The following is a 12754-nucleotide window of genomic DNA, read 5'->3' on the forward strand; positions in this document are numbered from 1 at the left end:
TAAATACTAATATTCATGGTAATATTAGATATTTAATGCTTCACATATTTCACTCAGTTTTCTCCTTTATCTAGAAAGCAGACATCATTTATCTTTGTTATTAAATAACAAATGTAATACATAAAATTGTTGTTCTCTTTTCTGTCTATAAATTCTTTATTCCTATTCTACTACTGAAGTTATCATGTAAAGCAAACATACAATCAAACTCTTAAAAGAAGTGTTAACTAGCATAGACTAACAAACATTTTTATCTTATGAAAGGCAAATGTTATATCCCTGGCAATAAATCACATGCTAACTTGTCTTTTTTTAAGATAAAAGACTACATAGAGTCAGATATTTAGAAGCAAAACAAACATTAAGTATTAAATACAGTTTTTAAATATGCATTTGTAGGATTAAGTGATTTCAAAGCAACAACATCAGAAAAGATATTTCAAATTCATTTTCTCAACTTTCTGTATGCCCAAGATTCAGTAAGCATAGTTGATATAAAACCTGATATAAATAATCTCATTATGTCTGACATTAATAGTCTTAGCATAGCTTAGCATGGCTTATTTTGGTTAACACTTCAAATGGCTTATCCTATAACATAATCAGCTTTGGTTTGTGACTCCAAAACACAGTTACAAGTGAAGATGATTAAACCTGCAGATTTTAGGGAGTACTCACTAGACTCAGCTGGAGGCAAGGTTGAATCAGATGCTGACTATGTAGATAGGTTTTAGCATGATTTACATGTCCAAATGTTCTTAAAATCATAGTTTATAACTTCAGCTATAGGGTGTAACAAAATTCTGCTTTTCTACTTTCTTTTAGAGTTTATGATGGAATTAAAAATAAGATATTCATACATGATCACTAACACCCTGAATTACTATTTTAGAAACATATTTTGTGAAAGCATTGTCATCGGTGGAACGTGATGAGAGAAGGAAAAAAAACCAGACAGGTGGATGCAGTACAGCAGAGTGAAACATAGTCAAGGGTGGCAGCAAGACTAGTGGATCCCCACAATTTGGATCAGAGAATGGGCTTGTAAAAAGTAACTTTATCCAAGCTATTGTATACCTCATTTGTCTCAAGCTAACACTGAAGCCATCAGGTGTTTTCCTAGTGCTGACAGTGCCAGAGCCCAGTCCTAAAAGTTGCACACACCACTAAATGCTTGGGTTTATCAGTACGACTCCAGGAAATGGTGCAAGGTGGGGTTGTAGAGCAGGCCAGGCTTCTCAGAGGCAACCACGGCAGTTAAAACTCTAGATGGCTGCAGTCAGGTCCAGCTGGATTCATCTGGAGATTCTTTTCCCTCCTGCTACTGAAGTTTGAACTCAGGGTCTTGCTTACAGCTGGTATTCTATTACTTTACCCACACCTCCAGCCAAGCATTTTATTGATTAATTGGACAGGAGATCTCCATGACTTTTCTATGCAGGCTGACTTTGAACTACAATCCTCCAGATTTCAGCCTCCTGAGGAGATAGGATTACAGGCACAAGGCACCAGCTCTGGGCTTGGAAATTCACTGTTAAATAAGTTGTAAAGCAAATAGGTTTAATCTCCTTCAGATAATGTTCCATATTTGAGAAAGTAATGTCTGGTGTCATTTAAAAAATACTGTTGATAATGATTCATGAACCTATCTGAAATTTTATGACAGTTAAATTATTTGAAAGAAAAAACTTTTTTTCCCTTTTTTTTCTAATCTTAAAACCCATTTCAGGTAATGATGGTTTTGAGATTATCCAAGAAGAACTGAAACCTGAGATAAAAGCAAGCCTGATGATTTAGTAGCTATTTCAGCACAGCCATAAAAGTCTAAAGTTGGAAAATTGAAGTTATCCATTTTTATTTCTACATAACTCATCCATCTAGCTTAGAATATGAGCTCTTCTGTTTAATGTCTTGAATTAGTTTTTTTTCTATTACTATAACAAAATGCCTGAAGCTGGGTGATTTGAAGACATGAAGTTTATTTAGCTCACATTTTGGGAAGCTAGATGTCTACATAGCATAGCACCAGCTCCAGCAAGGCTCTTTTTAATTATCTCATATCCAGGAAGATGGTGAGAACACATGCTAGAATGACAAATCGCATTGCAAGACAGAAAGTCAAAAGGGCCATTAAGGATTAATTGGGGTCCCAAATGAACTATGTTGATCCTTTCTGAGAGCCCTAGGTAGTGCTCTTAAAGACCCCACTACCATTCCAAGAAGTCCTCCTTACAAGAATCCTTAGGGGCACCCTAAAATTATATCCAAATCATGCCATGGTCTTTCTCACACAGGCCACTTGTTTAAAACACTGTATCTTTGTGGGTAATGCTCCTTTTCTTTTTCCTGTTTTGTTCTCCTTAGAAGTGCTCTAAGTTCCTAGGTGGCCGAAGTTATTTTGTCATCAGTGGTAGGGCTCTGGTCCAAGTGCCATTCTTTGGCCTCTACAGAAATGTAATCCATTCTTGCTGCTCTCGAGCACCTTCTGTCTGTGTTGTGCCTGCAATTGCTTTTATTTAGTCGGTGCAGTTTCTTTGTCGAATCACAAAGCCACTTGGGAACCTATTTAATTCTGAGTTTATGCTGGTCAAGTCTTATCTCCAAGAGATAAGACTTGTTATTCTATCCATGCAATCTTCTACAATCTGATTTCTGGTATAAACTGAGCCTTTTATGGTTTTCTGTTCTTTGAGACACTCAGCATTTTAAAAAATCCTTCAAAATACCAAGTCTTCTTCAAGATGCTATTTCTACCATGGGCTTTAAAAATCCTAAATGAAACTCAAAAGTGGCAAATTATTATTACATTTTGTTTCTCATGTTTTATGATTTTATTCATATGAAATATCTAGAACAGAGGAATCTATGGTGCCAAGAGTAGATCATTGCTTGCTTAGGAAGCGGTAGAAGGAAGGGGTCTCTAAGGGTATGGGCATGGTAGCTAAAGTGTCAACATCTTTCTGTGTGTGCTTATTCTGGGGCTTGAACTCAGGGCCTGGGCACCATCCTGATTTTATTTTGTTCAAGGCTACTTGAGACACTTATCACTTGAGCCACAGCACTTCTGGCTTTTGGTGGTGAATTGGAGATAAGAGTCTCATGGACTTTCCTGCCAGGAATGGCTTCAAACTGTGATCCTCAGATCTCAGCCTCCTGAGTAACTAGGATTACAGGTGTGAGCTACAGACACCTGCCAACATTTCTTTTTGAGGTCATGAAAATATCCAGGATTTATTATGATGATTGTTGCATGTATCTGTGGACATACTAAAATCATTTGTGTTATATAATTTAAATGAGTGAAATATATATATATATTATATATATATATATACTAAAATAGAAAGCACTGTCCTTTCTTCTGAAGTCTCTTCCAAGACTTGTAACAGTATGCTTTTTACTATTTGACATCATTCTAGTTAAAGAAAAAATTTAAATTTAACTTGAGCTTTAGTGTTTTTATTCGTACTGTCCAATGCCCATTGGACATGAAATTGCCAGAGCATTGATCTCAGGCCAAATCATCAAGAGTAAACATCATATATATCATTGCTAATAGAAGCTAAGCGTTGCATTCTCAGTAGAGCAGTGGTAACACTGCACCAAACAACTTGAACATTAATGCCTATCTTGAGTTAATAGAATCCTACCAACATGGTCCTCAGCTTACTGCTGTGTGTGCAAGACTGGAAAGAAAAGGAAGTCTAAGCTTTTTCTCTCCCTTGACATTCTCAGCACAAATGACCCACAAATCCAGTGAAGCTATCTGAGTAAGAAAGAGCATGTGTGACAGGTTCCTTGGCCACTTATGTTTCCTAGAAGAACCACTGCTTTCTTTCTGCATTCAAAACAAGATCTGGTTGGGATGATAACTATGGCCACTCCAGTGTGAGACTGTCCAGACCCCACCTACCTGCAGAGATAGCACACTAATCTTGTACTTTCTTTGATGCTTAATAAATTCTTAGGCATTATTGGGTCTACACTGGAATTTGTATTCCTGAGGCAAATCTAAAAGAATTATATGCAAGGTGAGTAGAAAAGAAGATGTTAAGTGAGAAATGGAAATTGGAAGGATTATAGTTCCAGGTCAGCCTGAATAGAAAAATTCCAAGAACTTCCATCTCAAAGGAAAAAAGCTGAATGGGGTAATACATACCTCTCATCCAATTACCACAGGAAGCCTAAAGTAGGTGGATTGTGGTCCAGGCACAGGAAGCAAACGCCTATTTCAAAAAAAAAAAAAAAAAAAAAGCAACACTAAAGGGCTGGAGATGTGGCTCAAGTGGTAGAAAGCCTGTTTAACAAGCACAAGCTCTGAATTCAGACCCTGTTTTGAGCCAGGCTCCGATGGCTCACACCTATAATGCTAGCAAATTATTTCCTGATTCCAGCAGTGGCCTGCTGACATCCTACCTGTGGCCTGCTAGGTACTGTTACTTGATGGTTAAGAAAACATGACTAGTGCAAAGGAACAGAGGGAAAGAAAAAAAAAAGCAACCTATCAATATCTCAAAATATTAACTTACTACTTAATCTGTGGGAAAATTCGAGTTGTACAATGTAAAGAAATTGGTACCTCAGCTTTATTTTGACTCTGAACACCATGAGTGTACATATTAAACCAGTCACACAAACTGTAATGGACACTTTTTATGGTGAATACAAGTGTTATCTTTTAGTCAGTGTCTCCCCTGGCCAATCAATTAATCATACTATTTTACAGAACATTACAGATATAAAAGACAACGTCTAAACCACGTTGAAGTCCTGAGTAAATGCTGTGTGGTGTTTGCTAAATTACATGCATTATTTCATTAAATTCTCAAAATAGTAGTTTAAGGTATATATTATTATCTCTGATTTACAGATGGGTAAAATCAGGCTCTGACAAACAGGGTATGTAATTTGCTTAAGATCTAATTGCACAGCTCTTCAGAACAGAGTTGAAATTCAAAGCCCTATCTTAACGACATAGAACTTTACTAAAATTTCACTTTACTAAAACTGAGCAATAATTATTTCCATACTTAACCTATCATTTCGATAGAAAATAAGGCATTAAATGGATCTATCCAAAAGGAAATTCTATGACTAAATTACACACAGATAACATTACAGGAGAGTCACTTTTCTATTAGTCATTTGTGGGGCTTGACCTTAGGACCTGGGTGCTGTCCCTGAATGCTTTCACTCAAGGATAGTGCTCTACCACTTTGAGCCGCACCACTACTTCTAGTTTTCTAATGGTTAATTAGAGATAAGGGTCTCACAGACTTTCCTTCCTAGGATGGCTTCAAGCCTCAGATCTAACCCTCCTGAGTAGCTAAGCTTACAGGCCAATCTACTGGCACAGGTCATGGTTTATGAAACATTTTGGTTAAGGAAAATGGAATTCCACAGGAGAGTGCAATCGACACTCCTAAGTTCATTATCACCTTTCACTGAACATGGATTTATTGTTCATCCATAAAAATTATTAAAGAGCCATTTTAATACTATAGTAACTCTGGACTATATGTTACTATAATACTATAGTAATTTTGGAAGTTCATAGTTCAGAAAAATGTATGGTTTTGGTTTTCTAGTTATTCATATTTTGATTTTCTAGTTGCTCATATATTCACTATTTTAAATACTTTATTTCTTATTAACTAAGCTAATAATTAATAAAGCTAATAATTAGAAGCTAAAAGCTGTATGTTTGTCACAAATAATCTATGCTACTTGAATTTCTAATATGTTTTGGGAGAAAGTGTCTCTTTTTTATTCATTGATGATCAATTCAGCAATCTAAGGAACGGGACTTTTGTATCACATTAGCTACCATATAATACTCTCTCTTGAATATTACTGAACTATGACCAATATCAAGAAAACTAAATTGAAGCAGATACTACTAGCAGAATACATTTATTCAAAACATGCCTGAGAATGGGATGCTCTAAATTGCTTTTTCTTTTCTGTAATGTTCCATTTAAATGATGGCTGTGAGCTCTAGATCTTTAGAAAAATAAAAATAGCATATGATTGGTAATGACAGGGTTGCTGTTTACATAATCCAGTGAAGACAGACATGAAGTAATGAGACTTCAACCTCTTAATTAATGAGATGATGTATTCGAAAAGCAAAACCAGAGCCTGTGTGATAGTTTTAGAAGACTTCTTACACAGAAAGCTCTCTGGCATAAAAAAAAAATGTCAAAATTGGAATAAAACACTTTCATGACAGAAATTTGCCAGCTTGACTCAATCACAATAGCACAGAGGAGATTCAGAGGCAGTGATCATGGAACACAAGTTTAAGAAAAATTTTCAAATATTTTTCCAGAGGAAATCAAGATATCGTCCACTTCATCTGCTATTATTTCTATTCTATTGTTTTACATAAAATAGACTTACACAACCCCAAATGGGAAGTCTCCTCAAGGTGCTTTCAAAACTCCTGAGTCCACAGTACTTTTCTGTGAATGTGTCATGAAACAAACAAGCAAGCTTACAACGGAAATAGCTATTTTTTGTCTTCTGTGACTTACTATTAGCTAACCAGCTCATGTACAAATCTAGTCAGATGTAAGCAGGTCTTCTTGGCTGAAAGCATCCTGTGATTTTTGTAAGTTTTTCAGAGGGAAAAACATACACAGCCACTCTGGAGAAAGTTACTCTGAGGATGCTTCTCTTCTGCAAACAGACTATTTATTTTGCTTTACTGCTTTAATTTGTGGCTCATAAAGATTCGTATAAAACACTCATTTCTCAGAAAGAGAAACCCTTTTTCTAACCTTTCATGAATTGTGATTATCTTCTAGGCCTTTCAATCTCAACGAATCAGTCAATGTCATTTACCTATGCAGTTTCTTAATAATTAGTATAATTCCTTCATGTTTCTTTTGTGCTTTTGCATAAAAAAGGCCATTTCCTCATTCTGTCTCTGGACAGCTATAAATTGCATTGTATTGGGGCTCCAATTCTCGATTTTTCAGCTCCCAAACTTAATCCACTGGCCTAAAGTTAGATTCTCAACATTTCTTCATTAATTTCAACATTTATAACTGGCTCATGCAAGAGCCAGTTACCCACCTTTCCTATGAAATATTTCACAAATAGAATCTGTCTTTGAAGCATTGTGCAATAGACTTAGCATTGTGTAATAGACTTAGTCAGTGTGCTGCCCAGATTCAATCAAATCTTTTTATAATCCTTTCTGAGCTGCCCTCTCTCCATCGGTGCATGCTTTCATCTCTTATTGCTCTTACTTAAGACTTTCTTTGGGAGGTTGACTAACCTTAAAAGGACTTTGCCTGATACTGCAGCCTTGCTTTGCTTCTTTTTCCTTATTGATTTCTCCTGAGAAGACTTCAATAACAAATCGCTTACTCAAGAATCTTCATCTCAGAGTTGGGGAATGCTAACCTAAGTACCTTCCAAAAATAATCTCACATTGAAATCTTTATTTTCAAAACAATGACTGTGTTCTACTTCTATTTCTTATTCTGATTCTATATGTAGCAGCACCCTAGACCCTCAAACAACACGAAAACTGAAACAGTTAGGTCCTTTCAAATCCAATTTGCTTTAAATTTAAAAAAAAAAAGCAAGTCATGTATTTGGTATTCATGAAAGTATACTATTAGCTTTCAAAGAGATAATTATTTTGTGTTATTAATATTTTGGAGCACTCATATCTTATAAGCAACTACTATGTCACTACAAACAATAAATTTAAGAAATAAACCTTTATTCAAACTCCAAGGTGAAAGCTTAGAATGATTTTATTTCAACTGTGTTGAGGTAGATTTATTATATGACTCATATAACCAGACAAACAAACAATACTTTGGGGGGGAATATTCTGGATGATTTCATTCAAACTAGATGACAAAGACAGACAGAGTCCTGGGTAAATCATGTGTACATCTAGAGATCCTGTGTTCTGATATTAATAACTCTGTTCTGTCAAACCATTATTTTCTCTTTTCTGCCTTTTAAAATGAGACATTCTACCTTATAATCATTTATGATTCAATCTATAGCTCAAGAACATAGAAATTTATAGTAACTTTACGAGTATTTATTAACAAAAGATATTTCTAAAGTGTTTAACAATACCAAAATGTAACATAAGTAGTATTAAATAAAAAAACAAGTATTCTTATTACAAAATAATTTTTTATCTTAAGCTAAAGTCAAGATAGTCTTTCTTCTCCTTGTTTTGAGTCCTCAACACTGACAGTTTTACATAAATGTTTTAAATGGCAGCAAAATGTCCTAAGCTTACATAAATGAAGGACAGTAATAGGATCAAAACTTGTTAAACGTTATTATATGGTCTAACTAAAGCTTACTAATTAGGGCCCAAAACAGAAATGAGGGTGAAGAACCTTAAGCATTTTTTGTGTTATACCTTCTCTGTGATAGACAGCTACATTAATAAATATGACATAATTCATTCCTTCCATGAGATCAACTTTATCAACACATAGACACACATGCACACACGTGTGCGCGTGCGCGTTCTCTCTCTCTCTCTCTCTCTCTCTCTCTCACACACACAGAGACTCAAATACAATGTAAAATATCCTGTAACAGAAGCATAAACCCAGCTCTTTATTTTGGAAACACAAACAAGGAACAGTTAATTCTAATTAGGAAAGGGTGATTATAAGAAGTGACTTTTGAAGTTTGCTTCAAAGCAAGCAGAATTTCTTATGGATGTCTCTATTCATTAGTCTGAAAGTTGCTATTATGTTCCCTTTTCCATTTCCACCAGCTAGCAGCCACCTGGCACATAATAGATATTCTGATGCTCACTGAATAAATTATAAATTAGTGCATAAAATAACTATTGACTCAATCATTCAACCATTATTTTTTTCATGAGTTTTTTTTTTTTTTTTTTTTTTTTTGCTGTTGTTGTTGATCATGGAGCCTGAACTTTGGGCCTGGGCGCTGTCCCTCAGATCTTCAGATCAAGGCTAGCGCTCTACCACTGGAGCCACAGCGCCACTTCTCCTTTTTTGTTGTTGTTGTTGTTGTTGTTGTTTTTCCTGCTTATGTGGTGCTGAGGAATTGAACCCAGGGCCCTCATGCATACAAGGCAACACTCTACCACTAAACCACTTTCCAAACCCCTTTTTTCAAGAGTTTTAAAAATTATCTTTAAATAGTTTTATAAAGGAGTTCTCATTTAACAAAGCAGTTTATGGATACAATATATCTTGATCATTTTTACCTATCCTTTCCTTACTCATTCCTCTTCTCACCCTTGTTAATTTTGTGGGCTATACATTGGAGTCTTGACTGTATTCTCTTCCTCTTCTCTTCATTGGGACCAACTCTTTCCCCTTGACCACACTCTCCTTTCAAATACCCACTTCCTAGTGTTTTATGTCACTAAACTTTGATTTTGCCTTTCTAAGGAATTATACTATTTTATTTCTCCCTTGAATCAACTGTGTTTCAGTTAATACATTTTGTATGTACTTGCATACCACCCAACATATTTACTTATAAATGGAAGCTAAATTTAGCTTCCACATATAAGGGAAAATAAGCATCTTTTTTCTCTCTGAACCAGACTTATTTCACTTAACATACAAACAAGGATATAGTAAAGTCAACAGCACATCCATGTTTATTGTAGCCTATGCACCATGGCCAAGGTTTAGAATCATCCCAGGTACCCCTCAACAGACAAATGGATCAAGAAAATACGGTATATAAACACAATAGACTTTTACTCATCCATTAGAAAGAATGATATTGTACCATTTGTAAAGAATGGAAAGACCTGGAAAAATTATGCTAAGTGAAGTAAGTCAGGCTCAATCATTATTCATCTTATCAAAATCTTCCAACATTCCTATCTGAAAGCTTCTGCAACTCTCATTTTATTAATTCCATGTTTAAGTAATCTTTGAGTAAAAAAAAAATTGAGCCATCAAGAAATAAAAGAAATAATAAAAAATGCATAGGAACAAATTCATTTAATGAATTAACACTAAACTCTTAAACATATATCAGCATCGTTTTTTTCCATTCTAACACATATACCCTTTAATTGACAAAAAATAAAGTCTTAACTATTTTATAAGCATTTTTATATGTTTCACCTATATCCAAGAGAAAACTCCAACTTGGCCTTCAGATCAAATTCAATCATTATCACTGATATAAAGCTGAACCACCATTTGATGTGCTCCAGTAATGTCACAGTATAGTAGTAGTAACAAATCTACATCATGAATTCTCAATAATACTTCTGACATAGAGAATTTATGTAACATTTCTCATTTATAATGAGGTAAAATAATTTTAAGAGTTTAAATATTGGAATTCATTATATATATTCTGGAATTTCATTGACTTAAGATGACACCAAATAAAATAGAATTTACTTATCATTTATAAAAGAAGTTCTGGATACAACTTACTGGTAAAATATTTACCTGACACTCATGAGGCCCTAAGTTCAATCCTAATCACAAAAGAAATTATATACAAACATGAAAATTAGCCTTTCCTTAACTACTTAAAAATATGCTTTTATAATTTTAAACTAAAATGTATGAACATTTAGAAAATCAAATATTTCTTTCAAATGCTTTTCTGGAAAATATAATGGTACTTTCAGGTAGGTCACATGAAATCAGACAGGCTCAGTAAGCCAGGAGAAGCATGCTTTTGTGATCTTTCATTATAAACACTTTGAACCATGCTTTAAAAAGAGTTTTATATAACAAAAAATTATGCAAAGTCTTTCACCCCTTAAAGGAGAAAGTTGTAATATATAAGTCCTTTCAAACACAGCTAACCTAATGGGACTTTATGGGACCAAAAGAGAATCTTAATAAAAATAAAATTGTAACATTTCCTTGGATGTACTATTATAAATTAATCATAAATTGAATGGATATTTAGAATAATTGTTGATAGTTTCACTGTTTCTATATGATTAGGAATGATTGAGAATTCAGCTGCAATTGTAATAGAGTTGTTCTAAATAGCATGTCTTACACTTTTTCTAATTGCATTTGTAGCAAAATAATTTTCAGAAAGTCTGCTTTTTGTATCTATTATATTTTGCATTAATGAAAACAATCTTCCCTAACACTTTCAAAAATTCCTTTTTCATTAAAATTATAACATTTTATTAGTTGATGACACAAGGTTTTCAGTTCTTCTCTGAGTGTCTTTAACCTTGCTTTTTTGGATGTAGAGACTGCTAATTTTCTTGTACAAAGGGAGTTTTGAGCTGTCATTAAGATGTTTCTCAGATGATTTAATTTTCAGATACATTTTAGTACCATTGTGGCTGCTTTAACCAAGGGTATTTGAGAAATAATATTCATAAAACAGAAAATAAAACAGAAATGAAATGAATAACCACTGAGCAAACAACTATTGTAACATGTCTTAATATTCCAAATACAAAAGAGAAGTGTGCCTTATGTGATATTAACTGTGTAATTGTTAATCTATACATCATAATTTAAGCAAATAAATAATTTCCTGAAATTGTACGTGTTCTTTGGATTTAAATTTAAATACAGCACTATTTAAGATGCAGGGCCCCAGTAGTCTGAACAAAAAAGAAAGGCCAAATATAATTACATAGAAAAAATAATTTATAAATAACCATAGTACAAAAATGTGAACTCATTGAGAGAGTTGAAGAGTTGATTTCAAAGAAAGTATGAATAAAATCTTCAAGTTATGCTTTTAAAAAGGTAACTAGGCTCTCTTTCAAAGAGTAGAGAATACTTAGGCTATATCCAGACCAAGCACTATTTTCTCTGAGCTGAATGTTCTAAGTTCTTTCACGGCATAAGTTCAAGTATTTTCACCATCGTAGGCACATCTCTTTGGATAAATCTGTTCTATCTTGACATTATTTTATGAAAGATATAGAATAAAAAATGATACTTAAGATCACTTATGTGTGATCAGCCATTAATAGAAGAGGCACATTTTTTGTGTATATATTTGGGACTCTGATTTTTTTTATTATACAACCTAAGTTTACAAAGGAAATGCACTATATTGTTCACTGTCAGATTATGCAAGGGCATGTAGGTTCAGCCCTTCGCTAGAATATTGGAACCATTATTTATTATCATCTAATATTTTTTACAGCTTCTGAAAAACAGCATTGTACTTTGTGTTTCTATGAGTTTGACTATTTAGGAACTCATAAACAAAATCACATGATAGTTGCCTCTTTGTGTCTGGCTCATTTCATTTAGGGCAATATTTTCAAGTTTTATGCATGTACCAGAATTTCTTCCTTCTGGAAGGATGAAGTAACATTCTATTTGTTTACCTACTCACCAATGGACAAGAGATGCTTCTGCCTTAACTACTGTGCACAATGCTGTATGAGCATGGGTGAGACAACTATCTGTTTGAATCTCTACTTTTTGTTCTTTCGTCAGATGTACATTGCTATTATCTCTTGTGTTCTCCAAATTCTTCTGTTGGAAAGTCAATCCCCAGTGTTGAGAGTGGGGCCTCATGGGAAATGATTAGATCATGAGAGCATTTCCTTAATGAATGAATGCCTTCATTAAAAAAAAAAAAGACTGGGGGCTGGGAAGGTGGCTCAGTGGTAGAGTGCTTGCCTTGCATGCATGAAGCCCTGTTTGATTTCTCAGCACCACATAAGCAGAAAAGGCCGGAAGTGGTGCTGTGGCTCAAATGGTAGAGCACTAGCTTTGAGCTGAAGAGCTGAGGGGCAGTGTCCAGGCCCAGAATT

Source organism: Dipodomys merriami, unplaced genomic scaffold (assembly GCF_024711535.1).
Source record: "Dipodomys merriami isolate MVZ:Mamm:240054 unplaced genomic scaffold, mDipMer1.0.p SCAF_192, whole genome shotgun sequence".
Taxonomy (NCBI): domain Eukaryota; kingdom Metazoa; phylum Chordata; class Mammalia; order Rodentia; family Heteromyidae; genus Dipodomys; species Dipodomys merriami.